The sequence below is a fragment of the Lytechinus variegatus genome, chromosome 16 (assembly GCF_018143015.1).
Source record: "Lytechinus variegatus isolate NC3 chromosome 16, Lvar_3.0, whole genome shotgun sequence".
NCBI classification, from domain to species: Eukaryota; Metazoa; Echinodermata; class Echinoidea; order Temnopleuroida; family Toxopneustidae; genus Lytechinus; species Lytechinus variegatus.
Window position 1 is genome coordinate 9630863 of NC_054755.1, and position 14541 is coordinate 9645403.

The following is a 14541-nucleotide window of genomic DNA, read 5'->3' on the forward strand; positions in this document are numbered from 1 at the left end:
TCGTTAATTATACAGTACTGAGATCAGGCGGAGGTGGCCTTAGGCGCATGCCAGGTCATGGTTTGCTGATTCTGGTACATAAATATTAATCTTGATGGCATTTCAAGACATTTGTTTTCCAGGCACAAATAAATAATTGATGAGAGAGAGAGAGCAAGGGGGAGGGGGAGAGAAAGAGTTGGAATGGAGGGAGGGGGAGAAAAAATAGAGAGATAGGGGGGGAGAGAAAGACAGAGGGATTTAGACAGAGAAAGAGAGGGGTAAAAGAGATGGACGTGAGAAAGAGTTAAGTGGGGGTGGGGTCATGATGCACTTGAAAGAAGGTTTAAGTCTTTTTCTATTCCCCACAATAAAAAATGGCAGCATGAATTCTTGTATTTGAAACATAAAACTTTTTACTTCCTTTTTCAGACTTTGGCTTTTACAAAAAAGTAAAAATTCATAACCTGTAAAAGCTCAATTGTAGGTGAAACTTTTAGACAGCACTAAAAGGTATTGATGGGACTGTAATCATTCAAGGAGGGTGAAAGCAGAGATTAACCTCTTTTCATTGACACACGATTTCACATTGGTTGTGAACTGCCCGTGGTAATCGGTGCGTGTAATTGTGCATCTTCTCGAGAATAGAACAACGATGCATGATTTCTGACCTTTTCACCCATGCTAAGCTCCCTAAAGAGCTTGCAAAATTATTCAGGATTTTCTTGGATATTTCATGCTCGAAGAAATCATGTATTATTCACTCGTAGAATCATGTCCCGGGTGTCAAAAGCCATGAAGGCATATGAATGTTTTATCTCATGTCGCCTCCAAGTTGATGGAAATCTTCACATTATTCCTGTTCAGAGCTAAATCTAAAGGGCACTGTACACCTTCTGACTGTTCGCGATCCAATTTGGGACAAATCGCATTTTGCTCATTTTCTAAAAATGTGAATGGAACAAATCATTTTATTTGAGGTTAAAATTAATTGAAAGTATACTAATATAACGATTTTGAAAGATTGCAAGCCTTTATTTTGAAGTGCAGGCCAAATTAGTTGCAAATCATTGCCAATTGTACGACTGCTATGACATCATTACGACTAGATGCTAAATTGGCTTTTATTCTAAGAAGGATGATGGCATATTCACAGATTTGAACATAGGTATTCGTACGATGATTTAGAACACTACACAGTGTACATGTATATTACAAGTCTCAATATAAGCATCAAATTCTATTACATTTTATTCTGATATTGGGTCGCAGACCAGTCGTAGGTGTGTGGTGACCTTAAGGATCAAACTTCACATTTTCCCCGTTCAGAGTCAAATATTAGGCCAGAACATTGCATTATCCAGTTCAGAGAAAAATATAAGGCTGGAACATCGCATTACTCCCCCTCAGAGAAAAATATTAGGCCCGAGCATCGCATTACCCCCATTCAGAGCAAAATCAAAAGGCCCAAACTTCACATTGTCCCTTTTCAGAAACAAATCTTTGGCAAGAATTCACAGCAGCCCTTTTAAGCTTGGTCCCTGTTGTTGCACCAAAAATTATTTCATGAGAAAGTCTTAAAAATCAAGGTTACTATCACCATATCCTATATCTAGATCATTTTTACATGAACCTTTTGACACATGATATATTTGTTCAATCATGCAATCACTCTGATGGTTATTTACTCATTTCCCACAATAATGGTATCATGTTTAGACCATTATTAGAACATCCTTTAGCCTTTTCATACACAAAGTGGATGTAACTGAAGAAATGCAGATTAAAGACCAGAATCTGTTGCTCTTATTGTTTTGTAAAGCAACCGAGAAGACGGTTTAAACCACTTTCATTTTGAAACTTCTTTCATATATTCTTGCTTGTATTATAATTCTTTTAAAAGTTGATAGGGTGATATATACTGAGGAAATGTATTTGAGAATGTAATGTTGGATTTCTTTGTCATCAATTGAATTTTCATGAAGCTTTTCTATTGATTGATAAGAAATAATGGGGGGGGGAATATTTGTGAAGGGTATACCAGGGGGTGTTTCACAAAGATTTAAGTATGACTTAGAGTCGCACTTAGATGTCTAGTTGCGCGCAGTATAAAAGGCATGACAGCATTGGTCAGATCATGCCAAGAGGACGCGCACTACTGCGTATTGATCAATAAGATTGCGCGTCGCATATCATGTACGCGTCGACATTTAAGTGCGACTTAAGTCATACTTAAATCTTTGTGAAACACCCCCCAGATCCCATTCCTCTTGACCTATCTGTTTGGCCTACACGTGGGGAAATACAATTACAAATGATGAAAAGTATTGGTTCCAATTATACTATGATAATTGTGGATCTAGATGCATTCAGAGCAAAAAAGCACTAATTCATGTTCTATTATATGCCATTGTGGCTTTCTTGCTCTAAAGCAGTCATGACCTTTTGCCGTTGATTCTCCAGGGAGCTTCCTACTGCTAGTTTAATTACCATCCTTCTTATCAAATCTGCTAATTGCCTTTCATCGCCCACGCTACGGGAGATAAAAAGTGGTGTTGAATAATAATAAGGGTGCAATCCCCTTCTTGCGTGCACTTTCTCCCAGTAGGCCTTGGCAAGCAATTAAAGTTATATCGTCCGCTGAGAGACAAAAGGATGCTGTACTTTTATTGTATTCTTGACTTTTGTCCTGGTTCCCCCTTGATTGTCTTTTCCTTCTTCCCTTTTTCTATTGTGATACTGTTGAAAATTGCACTAATACTTTGGTGGGGCCTGTAACATTAAAGAGAAATTCCAGTCGTTGCAGTAAACACTGATTTCATGAGAAAGTCTGTAAAACCAGGCTTAATTGTCAGTATATCATCGAGGATCTAGATCTGGTACAGTCACATAAACTGAACTTTGTGAAATCTTGAAATCTACGCTGAAAAATGTTCAGACTGAAGATCCCCAACACAGATAAGCGCACGTGGGACAGTGTATAATTATTGCCTTGAATGTCGGGGCCCCGACGCTCTACCCGAATCCTGTGCTTATTTGCTGATTTCTCAGCAATTACACAATTTCTTCCATAATTCTTTGGCACATACATTTTGGTGGTCATTTCATTGGATTCTGTACGAACTCATTTTGATATCGTTACCAAAACTAGCATTTACCTTTAAAGGACAAGTCCACCCCAACAAAAACTTGATTTGAATAAAAGGAGAAAAATTCAACAAGCATAACACTGAAACTTTCATCAAAATCAGATGTAAAATAAGAAAGTTATGGAATTTTAAAGTTTCGCTTATTTTCAACAAAATAGTTATATGAACGAGCCAGTTACATCCAAATGAGAGAATTGATGACATCACTCACTCACTATTTCTTTTGTATATTATTATATGAAATATGAAATATTGTTATTTTCTCATCATTGTCATGTGAAATGAAGTTTCATTCCTCCCTGAACACGTGGAATTCCATTATTTTAACATTTTGTGCTTCAGACAAGGAGGTCCTAATCGTCAATTCGTAAAAATTGAAATATTGTACAATTCAAAAAATAAAAAACAAAAGAAATAGTGAGTGAGTGACATCATCGACTCTCTCATTTGGATGTAACTGGCTCGTTCATATAACTATTTTGTTGAAAATAAGCGAAACTTTGAAATGTCATAACTTTCTTATTTGCATCCGATTTTGATGAAATTTTCAGCATTGTGCTTGTCTGATTTTTCTCTATTGATTCAAATAAACATTTTTCTGAGGTGGACTTGACCTTTAAGCTGATTGATCACTGGGCTAATGTCTATGATTGATTGCATTGATTAATGTGTATGATCTGGGCCCCATCTTACACAGAGATACAATCGATCCTATCAATCATAACTATGGAAAGCCAGCAATGTCAACATCTAAATTAGACTGGTGTAGTTTCAACACCGGTGGTGTATACCATTAGGGAATGCCTAGAATATCAGAATATATCATAATCTACCATTCCTTGTCCATCTTAGATGTTACAACCTATTTGCACTCTTTTCCTTTTAAACATTCTACTTTCTACCACTTAAATGGCATTTTCTCCTGAAATAATTGCACTGGATGTGATTAGTGTAGGGTTATGGTTAAGGTTGTGATGTGAATTTAAGTTCACTGAAATGAGAAGATTCGAATCTGGGATAAGGGTTATTTTATATAAACTTGAAACTTAGAAACATCTTTGTTAGGCTTCAAGTTTGGCTTAAGCTATCCTCCCCAAAGACAAGTCAATTAGAATAAACAGAGAAATATAAAATGTGTAATTTATAAAATGCAAATGAAAAAGTTATCACAGTCCTGTGGATACCACATGAATTGTCTAGGTATCCTTCCACCTCCCCCCTCGCCCCCCCCCCCCCTCCATCATTTGGCCTACCCAATATCACTCCCCCATGACCAGGCGCATAAGAGTTGCTATCACCCTCAGATATCAATGCATTAAGTAGGTAATTGCACTCAGTACTGCCCGGTCAGCCGCCCAGGCCGATAGTCCACTGATAATGCCAGATTTAGGCCCCTAATCAAGCCAGAGATGCGGAGGCTTATGGACTCCTCCCCAAATCATATCATATCTTCTTCGGATCTTCTAATGGGATGGGTGTTTTCTTTCAGGGGTCATGCCGCGGTGAGCAGGTGAGATAGTGTGCTGTCACTGGTCATTCACTCTGTGTACTGTATCTTATAATGATGAGGGATAAATTGCCGATTGGTCCACCTTGGCTTTGTCTTCTTTCCATTTGTCCCTACCATATGGTCTAATATTAGTTTGTCTACTACCAGTTTATCTGCATCTAATCGCCATTTATGATCTAGCCCATTTACCATATGGTCTAGCACCACTTAGCCTATGTGAGTAGATGGAGTGTTGATGAATAAAATTTCAGTATATAAAGTTTTGACCATCTGGGCATTAGACTAAGTGGATATTAGACTGTGTCTAGTATAGACCAAATGGCAATAAGACCAATTGGGTCTTGCCAATGTGGTATTAGGCTATTTAGGAAGTAGACCGACTACTTCTAGACCAAGTAAAAATAAACATAATGATGTTATGTGGTCTTTCTTTTATTGAGGAATACAAAACAGTGTTCACGTGTACCTGTGTTTGGGGCTTTTTGTTTTGCTTTATATTTTTATCTTTGACCAACATGTCATATTACCATTGAAAAGATGTGAAGGTCACTACTAAATGTAGATGAAATGCTTTGCTCATGGGAATAAGTGCATACCCCTACAGAAATTTCCAAGCTTGCGGGAAGCGTGCGACTAGCTTGCGCAAGCTTGCGGCATGCTAGTAACTAGCATGCGGCTAGCTTAATAAGCGTGTGATATGCGTGCAGAGTAATAGTTAAGCGATCTTTTAGCGAGCAGGGACTGTTCGCTAGCATGCACTCGCTTATTAAGCGAGCGCCCTGCTAGTCGCATGCTGGTTACTAGCAAGCGGCACGCTTAAATTTCGGTAGGGCTAGGCTTGGATTTGAACCCCAGATCTTCATGTGTCCAGTCAAGCAATTTAGACCACTTGGCCACACTGTGCAGTCCTGCATCATGTTTTTGCAGGACTGTGGCTCCCCTACAAATTTCTTTCTATTTCTGTATAGTTTTCCAAATCTGGAGTCAGATCAGTTAGACGTACAATGGTCCTGATGAAGGAATCTAACTTTCATTTACCTCAGCCGAGCAATTTAGGCAACATTTTAGGCAACAATTTAGGAAACAGAATGATTTTGACAGGGTATCCACCCCAATCTGGAACCAGACATCGCAACTTATCAGAAGCCTCAATTCGCTTCAAGTCAATTTCTAGCATGACAATGACGTTTGAAAGGCTTTGAAGTGGCCCTCGGATGAACCCTGGAAGAGACTCAGCATATGGGATGCAGACTTGCCTAAGTGAGTGCCCCTTCTCCCATCCCAACCCTTATCACGTCAATTATTTTATGAGGATTTCAGGGTAATCCACGCACCTGCTTTTGATCTCGTTTTCTAAATTTGCCGCCAACGTGACCTGTCAGTGACTGTTGGATCCCGATGTCCTTCTATGTTGTGCTATTGTCCCAAAATGTTATTGTTTGCTGATCGGAGTGCGGAAAAGGAAATGAAAAATTTGGTGGCAAAATGCGGCGGTGCTTTTAGAGATCGAGGGAGCACATACTGTTGATTCGGCTTCCTGTTCTTAATGTCCCTTTCCCCCAGTAGCCATTCGGGGAATGAAATCCAGAATAAGTACTTCCCTAAGTATCATCCTGTCAGGTTTTCTTCCTGAATGTATTCCTCAACCTCATCTACCAGTCGGTTTCCAGTATGGTACTTCCAGTTTGAATTGATAGCATAATTTAACCAGCTCTAATGGTGCCCCTTGGGGGTCTTACGCTTAATAGTAGTTGCCAGGGAAACTAATCGTAAATGGCATAAATTGGATTTTGTTGTCTTGGAAAGGGTTGGGCGTGTTGGACGATGTACTTCCGAGTGATTTTATATCCTCTAAACCTCATATTTTTCTTTTCCTTCCTTTCCTCTTGTTTGTAAGTTCTGCATCAATTTGATATTTTTTCTGATGTTATTCCGTAGTTTTTTTTTCTTCACTTATATTGTCTTTTTTTTTCCTTTCCTTCTATTTTTTTCTTCTTTATCTCATCTTTTCTCTTTGTTCAGTTTTTGTCTCACCTGCGAAGCAAAGTGAGACTATAGGCGCCGCTTTTCCGACGGCGGCGTCAACATCAAATCTTAACCTGAGGTTAAGTTTTTTAAATGATGTCATAACTTAGAAAGTATATGGACCTAGTTCATAAAACTTGGCCATAAGGTTAATCAAGTATTACTGAACATCCTATTAGAGTTTCATGTCACATGACCAAGGTCAAAGGTCATTTAGGGTCAATGAACTTAGACCATGTTGGAGGAATCAACATCGAAATCTTAACCTGAGGTTAAGTTTTTGAAATGTCATCATAACTTAGAAAATATATGGACCTAGTTCATGAAACTTGGACATAAGGTTAATCAAGTATCACTGAACATCCTGCATGAGTTTCACGTCACATGACCAAGGTCAAAGGTCATTTAGGGTCAATGAACTTTGGCCGAATTGGGGATATCTGTTGAATTCCCATGATAACTTTGAAAGTTTATGGATCTGATTAATGAAACTTGGACATAATAGTAATCAAGCATCACTGAACATTTTGTGCAAGTTTCAGGTCTCAGGATTAAGGTCAAAGGTCATTTAGGGTCAATGAACTTTGGCCGAATCGGGGGTATCTGTTGAATTACCATCATAACTTTGAAAGTTTATTGGTCTAGTTCATTGAACTTGGACATTAGAGTAATCAAGTATCACTGAACATCCTGTGCTCATTTCAGGTCACATGACCAAGGTCAAAGGTCAATGAACTTTGGCCGAATTGGGTGTATCTGTTGAATTACCATCATAACTTTGAATGTTTATGGATCTGATTCATGAAACTTGTACATAAGAGTAATCAAGTATCACTGAACATCCTGTGCGAGTTTCAGGTCACATGATCAAGGTCAAAGGTCATGTAAGGTCAATGAACTTTGGCCATGTTGGGGTTTTTTGTTGAATAACCATCATATCTCTGTAAGTTTATTGGTCTAGTTCATAAAAAGTGGTCTAGTTCATTAAACTTGGACATAAGAGTAACCATGTATCACTGAACATCTTGTGCGAGTTAGAGTAGTATTCATAGTCAGCACTGCTGCTATATTGAACCGCGTGATGCAGGTGAGACGGCCAGAGGCATTCCACTTGTTATTCTTTCCTATCCTGCTATCCATCCTCCTTTACATATTTCTTCATTAATGTTTTTCTTTCTCCTGTTTTCCCTCTTCTTCTTCACCTCCTTTCCCTTCAGTTGAGTATCCTGTTGTGTTTAACCTATTTGTTAATCATGTTTCTAAATTTTCATCACTGAAAGCATTATTTCCTTCTAATAAGCCACTGAATGGCTTAACATGGTTTTCAAGTTTTCATCTACAAAATGTCCGAGTACAAGGTCATTCTTGACGCATCTCAGACCGTTGAATATTCGTCAAGGTGTATATTACACCTAACATCCAACGGCCCACACACTTTTAGGCATCTTATGAATTCTCCAACGATTCATTTACATCCTCACAGCGATCCGTTTAATATTCGGGATTGATCAATTTACATACCCCCTCTGTCCGTTTGAATTCCCGATCGGTCAATTTACATGTTTCCGCTAGTCATTATCTCGCTGACATTTCAAAGACTATTAGGTTTGGTCTCAGGGTGCCAGTGGAAATTCTCAGTGATTGTTGACATTTCACTGCAAAAATTTGACACCAGCCAGATATCTATATTGCCACCACAGAGAAGTGTGTGAAACATAACGAGTTTAGAATCAAACTGATTTAATGTCTTATTTTACATGCTCCTCCTGAAAAGTCAAACTTTACCTTAACCTTAATCCTAATCCTGCGTCTTTCTGGACCACAAACCCTATCACAACCCTAAACCCTCACTTTATATATACAAAGAAATTAGCTAATTCCCGGATTGAAATAAATTAAATTAGCTAATTTCCGGATTAAGTTAAATTCTCGGATTAAATACAAGGGCATCCAGAATTCTAGAAACTTGATGTATGTTAAATGTTTACCTGCTAAAATAATGACTCTCTTAAAATAATGAGAAGTTAATTTCACATAAGCCCTCTCCCCTTCGGAGTTTATAGGGGATCGGGTGTACTGGAGTGAATATGATTTACTTTAGTTTGCCCTTTAAGATGAAAATTGTGTTTTGATTTTAGTCTTCAAACAAGAAAGTCCACACTATATCCTTGCTGAGAATCACATGTTATTGCACTGTGATTTGAATGTTTATATGCTCTCCATAAACAGAACGTGCAGAATTTAAAACCAACGGATATAGCTATGATGTTGATATTGAGATGTCCGCAGTCGATCTTGATGTAAATTTCGTTTCCCGCGTAGAAAACAGTTCAATAAAGTCGAGGAGTGAGAGACGATAGGTGTTTAAGGATTTCTCAATTACGTGAGACCCAGATCCAAGACGGTATACTGTACCTTATTGGAAATTCAATGGTTATTGGAAGAAATAGAACACTCACAATGAAGGCCCACTTTCGTGCCGAGAGAATCACGGTGAGCTTTACAGCGCAGAGCTTTGTGACAGGGCAGGAACCATAGCATGCATGGCTTATTTATATTTCTTGACAAGATATGTAATCAGTAAACTGGGCCGCTACCCAACATTCCTTTCCCATCACTCATTTTCTTCTTCAATACCATCTCTGGTCCCTCTTCTGTCTTTATGTTTATTATCCTCTTTTGTCGTCTTTCTCTATCGTTCCCATTCTCATCTATGCAGCTTTTCTTGTTTCTGACTTCCACTGCTTTGTCTCTCTTGTACATGGATCTATTATCACTCACTTGTTTCCCACTACTTTTCTATCTTTATTTTCTAGTTTTCTGACTCCCTCCTGTATAGATCTGTCATCCTTTCTTCCTCCCCCCTCTCTCCTTTCCTCATTCTTGCTTTCCCTCTTTTTTTTTTGCTATTCCTCGCTCTCTTCCTCTCTTCCCCTTCTCTTTCTCCTTTTTTTACTGTCTGCCCATCCATCTCCTTTCACCGACTCTCACAATCTCAATCACTCACTCCATCGCACCGGTTATTGTCATAGAGTCAATATATCACACCGTTTTCATTCCTATAATGAAACGATATAATTCTCATTCGGCAATATCTCTCTCCACTCCTTGTCGCGCTCTCTGTCTCCTTGGGTAAATGTCAAATCGTGCTCTGCTCGTTCCACGGCCCAATAAAAAATGTGACATCTCACCTTTATTCATGTTTATCGAGTAACTTTTGCATTTTAGCATCTATCATTTGAGCTCTAGAAACAGTAAGGGGTGGAGATTATAGATTATGTAAATAAGAATCTTGTATGAAGAGTGTAGGGGTTGTTTTCATCGCAGTATAATTTTTGTCCATAGAAGGACTTGCTTTTATAAACTGGTGTTGGACGTTTATTGTGAGGGAAGGAACGTTTTAGGGAAACTTCTCCCATCTGTTATTGATAGTTGGTGAGTTTATTGATTTAATTTTTTTTACAGATATCTACAATGTTTCATCACCATCATGATCTTACATCATCATCATCATTGTCTTCATCATCACCATCATCATCATCATCATCTTCACCACCATCATCATTGACTTCATCATCACCATTATCATCATTGTCATCATCATCAAGCATAATCATCACCACCACCACATACACCTCCACCAACATCATCTTACATTATTATCATCATCTGATCATCAACATCATCATCATTATCTTCATATCATCATCTTAATCATATACATCATTATCATCTTCTTCATCATATTCATCATTATTATCATCACCATCATCATCATTATCATCATCATCAAGCATAATCATCACCACCATTACATACACCTCCACCAACATCATCTTACATCATTATTATCTTCATCATCATCTGATCATCATCATTATCTTCATATCATCATCTTAATCATATACATCATTATCATCTTCTTCATCATATTCATCATTATTATCATCACCATCATCATCATTATCATCATCATCAAGCATAATCATCACCACCATTATATACACCTCCACCAACATCATCTTACATCATTATCATCATCTCATCATCATCATTATCTTCATATCATCATCTTAATCATATACATTATCATCTTCTTCATCATATTCATCATTATCATCATCATCATTATCATCATCAAGCATAATCATCACCACCATTACATACACCTCCACCTACATCATCTTACATCATTATTCATCATCTTCATCATCTCATCATCATCATCTTCATCATTATTCATCATTATCATCGTCATCATATTCAACATTATCATAACCATCATCATCATGATCATCATCAGCATCATCATCATATTTCATCATCTTCATCATCTTCCTCATCATTAATGTCATCATCGTCATCTTCTTCCACTTGTATCATTTAGTACATTCACATCTAATAAAGATCACAAACTCATTCTTGGTTTCTCATCATTCAAATATTTGTTACTCTACTTGGTTTGTGCCAGCTGCCTGCTGTTTCTTCCTGGGGAGACATGGAGGTTACCGTTGTGGTCACTATCCGGAGAAGCATTTCTGGAATTTCCTCTGGAGTTGGCCCAAAAAGCAGGAGTTCCGTTTGACCTGGCATAGAAAAACAGCAGTGTTCTGTATTTCAGTTTCTAAATCAGCTGAGGTTTAGAAGGGCTTTTTAATAGGTCTAACGTCTATAAAACATTTTTCGTCTTGATGACTACCTTGGGGTATCATTGTCTTACAGAGTTCAGAGTGAAGACTTACAATTTGGTGTCAGAATCTGAGGGACTGACCGTGTTCAATCACAACATTGACTTAAGCATTTGTTCCAATGATGATAAATTGAGGTTATAACTTTCTTACGAGAATGCTGTTAAATTTCATTTCAGTGTTTGAAAGAATGATCTTGGCCAATCATCGACTCAAGTGTTTATTTCAGTGATGACTTCCTTAGATGGTTGTCTTACAGAGTTCATGGTTTAGATGTAGTTCACAATTCAATAAATAAGAATCTGAAAGACTTTTCTTTGCCAATCATTATGACCAAGATTTTGTTCCTGTGATGATAACGTGAGGTCATAATTTTCTTACAGAGTACCGAGTCTGGACCTTGTATGATTTTACGATGCTGTTGTAAGTTTGAGGGCATGATTTTGACCAGATATAATGACCAAGCATGTTTTCCAGTTATATGAAGACCTTAAGGTGTGATTGTCTTACAGAATTTAGACTTGAGTTGCAATTAGGTGCAAGAATCTGGGAGAGTGATCTTAGCCAAACATAATGACCCGTTTGTTATAGTGATGGTTACTTCTAGGTCATTTGATTCACATTTCTATTAGATATCACAATCTGAGAAAATATCCCTGATGATCCATCATTCGTGCCGGTAAATATTACCTTTGGCTACAATTATCATACAGAGTACGGGGGTTTAGATTTATATAGCAATTAGATGTCGGAATCTGACAGAATGACCTCGGCTATAATAATGACCTGGCATTCGTGCCGGTGGCAATTGCTTGTCACTGGCTGGTTGTCTTAAGAATTACAGAGCGCAAAGTTAATTGATACTGTAACTCGTCAGCATCGGTGAGAGTGGCCTCGGCCCAAATGTAATGATATTCCATGCACCATTCACTCCAGTGATGATTAATTCTAGGTCCTGATTGTCTTCCAGAGTGCATTGTCTAGATCGAGGGTATTATGTTGCATTTAAGACATAGGAGTAGGGTCATGCCATGGTGAAGTGTCATTGCCAGGGTGAGGTTTAAGTAATGTAGTATTGATTTAAGCCATGTTCCATGATTCTGGTATCAATGCTGGATACCTATGCTAAATTTGCTGTAAGCTAATTAGATCTTGATTTTAGGATTAACTTTTAAATCTCAAATTTAAATTCAAATCTTTAAGCTTTATATTTAAATCCACAAGCCTTAAATCTAAGTCAAATGTCTGGCCAGTCACTATTCAAAGGCGATCTGGATTTTTAATCCTTGGAATTTAGAGTGTGGCACAAAACTATGTACTACCTTGAAATTTTATTTTCTCAAGACAAGAGAAAGAAATTAACCATAGGCTGGGTTACAGATAAACTGTATATACATTAACACATAGTTAAAGATTCTCTACATCCAAATCGTGTTATTTGGGTGATCTACCTGATCAGGTGTTGCTGCCATATACATTTATGCCTTTAACTGCCCAATCTAATGGGTAATCAAATCAACAAAGCTTGCATAATATATTTACCCTATGGCTTATTGTTCTGTTTTGTATTGAGATTGAAAATACTATTTGGATCAATATATTCACTCTAAAACACTTTTGCGGCGATTTTGAATTACTAGCAAGACATTTATCCCTGGGATAGTAATTTGATTCTGCGATAGTGGTTTATTATTTATTCAGTGTTTGCGGCTTCTAGCTTATTTACTGCAATACGATAACCTGCAGATTTGTGACAATCGAGTTTATGGTTTGAATATTTGTAGGGGGAGAAATCTGCTGAATAACCTTGAGAATGAGAAAGGGAAAATGGGCGAAGTCAACATTTATTCTCCAAGGAGTCATTTTCAAAAGCATCTGATGCAATTAACTAACGCATCACGATTTTAGTACTTGTTCCCAATTCAATAGCCCCACTTGAACATGTACATGTACTCCGCGATACTGCTGGTTTCCAAGACAACCCCTTGGTAATACGGTCATCTGTAGAGAAGTCTTGAATTTGAAGAGCCCTGTGATATGGAGACGTCTCAACCGTTTCCTTTCACTGTCGACGTTATACACTTAATTGTGAAACTATGGTTTCAAAAATAGAAAGTCTTATAGCATTGTAAATACACCCTGTGATGACGTATGTTCATTTTTTTACCTCAATTTTATTTGATTTTGACCAGCATGCAGTTTCTATATATTTTTTTGCTGTCATGTGATGTGTTGAATACACAAATAGAGGGTTTTTTTTCAATGGTGACACAACATGTGCTCCCTTGTTAATATCTCAGAAGGCATAGGGTAAGAGTTAGGATTGTAATTGATTTTTTATTTCAGGATGATGTAAAGATAAGGATTAGGTTTTATTTAGTTACGGGAATAGGTTTTATGTTTGGCTTAACAGGTAGATTTTCCAACGGAGCAATTGTCGTCGGAGCAAATGTCGTGGAACCTGCTTTAATAGTTGATATGATTGAAACGGGAGAATGTTCTGAGGTGGTGGTTTTAAGAATGGTTGAATTTGGATGTAGATGATTTTAAAAGATGAATATTTTGTGTGATTGTGAATGAACACTGATGTGGCTTCTTTCCTTGTACATTACTTTTCTTTCATTAGACTGAGGAAGAGTTTGACATATTTTTTTTCTTTCAGTTTTTAGCCTTGTTTTTTGTTTCACTTCACCCAAGTCTTCCAAAGTGTCAAGTTTGTTTTTACTACTGTGCTCTGAGAATTGATTACACAATCCAAATGTTGGTTGATATGTGAAAACCATCTGTCGGTATTAAAAATTCTGTATCGATTTCCCTTGCAATTCTGTATTAACAATATATCTGGTTCATGCTTTAACTAACAGTTGAAATATCATTGAGAGTTTACACAAATAAAATGTTGTTTTGAAATTGTAAGGTTTTGATGACGAATGAATCCTTTGATCACAATTTGGCCTCGTTCTTATATAGCATCATTTCCTGATATATATTAGTCTCTACATTTATTATATCGTACTTAGCCTGTATTAATGAAACTTTAATAATACATAGTTTGATGGATAATGAGTAGACTTAGGGAGGTTTGTAAGGTTGTTTTGTGCCAAATCAAGAAAACATGTTTTTCTCATCTACATGTAATATGTCATGCTGATTCTCCAGAATCCCTTTATAAATAGCAGTGTGCCTTATG

General features: G+C 37.4%; 1 protein-coding gene across 4 annotated transcripts in view; it reads left to right on the plus strand.

Moving 5' to 3' along the window:
- LOC121429767 (diacylglycerol kinase delta-like) overlaps nucleotides 1-14541 on the plus strand; it is a 76830-nt gene that overhangs the window by 16792 nt on the left and 45497 nt on the right. The window lies entirely within an intron of this gene.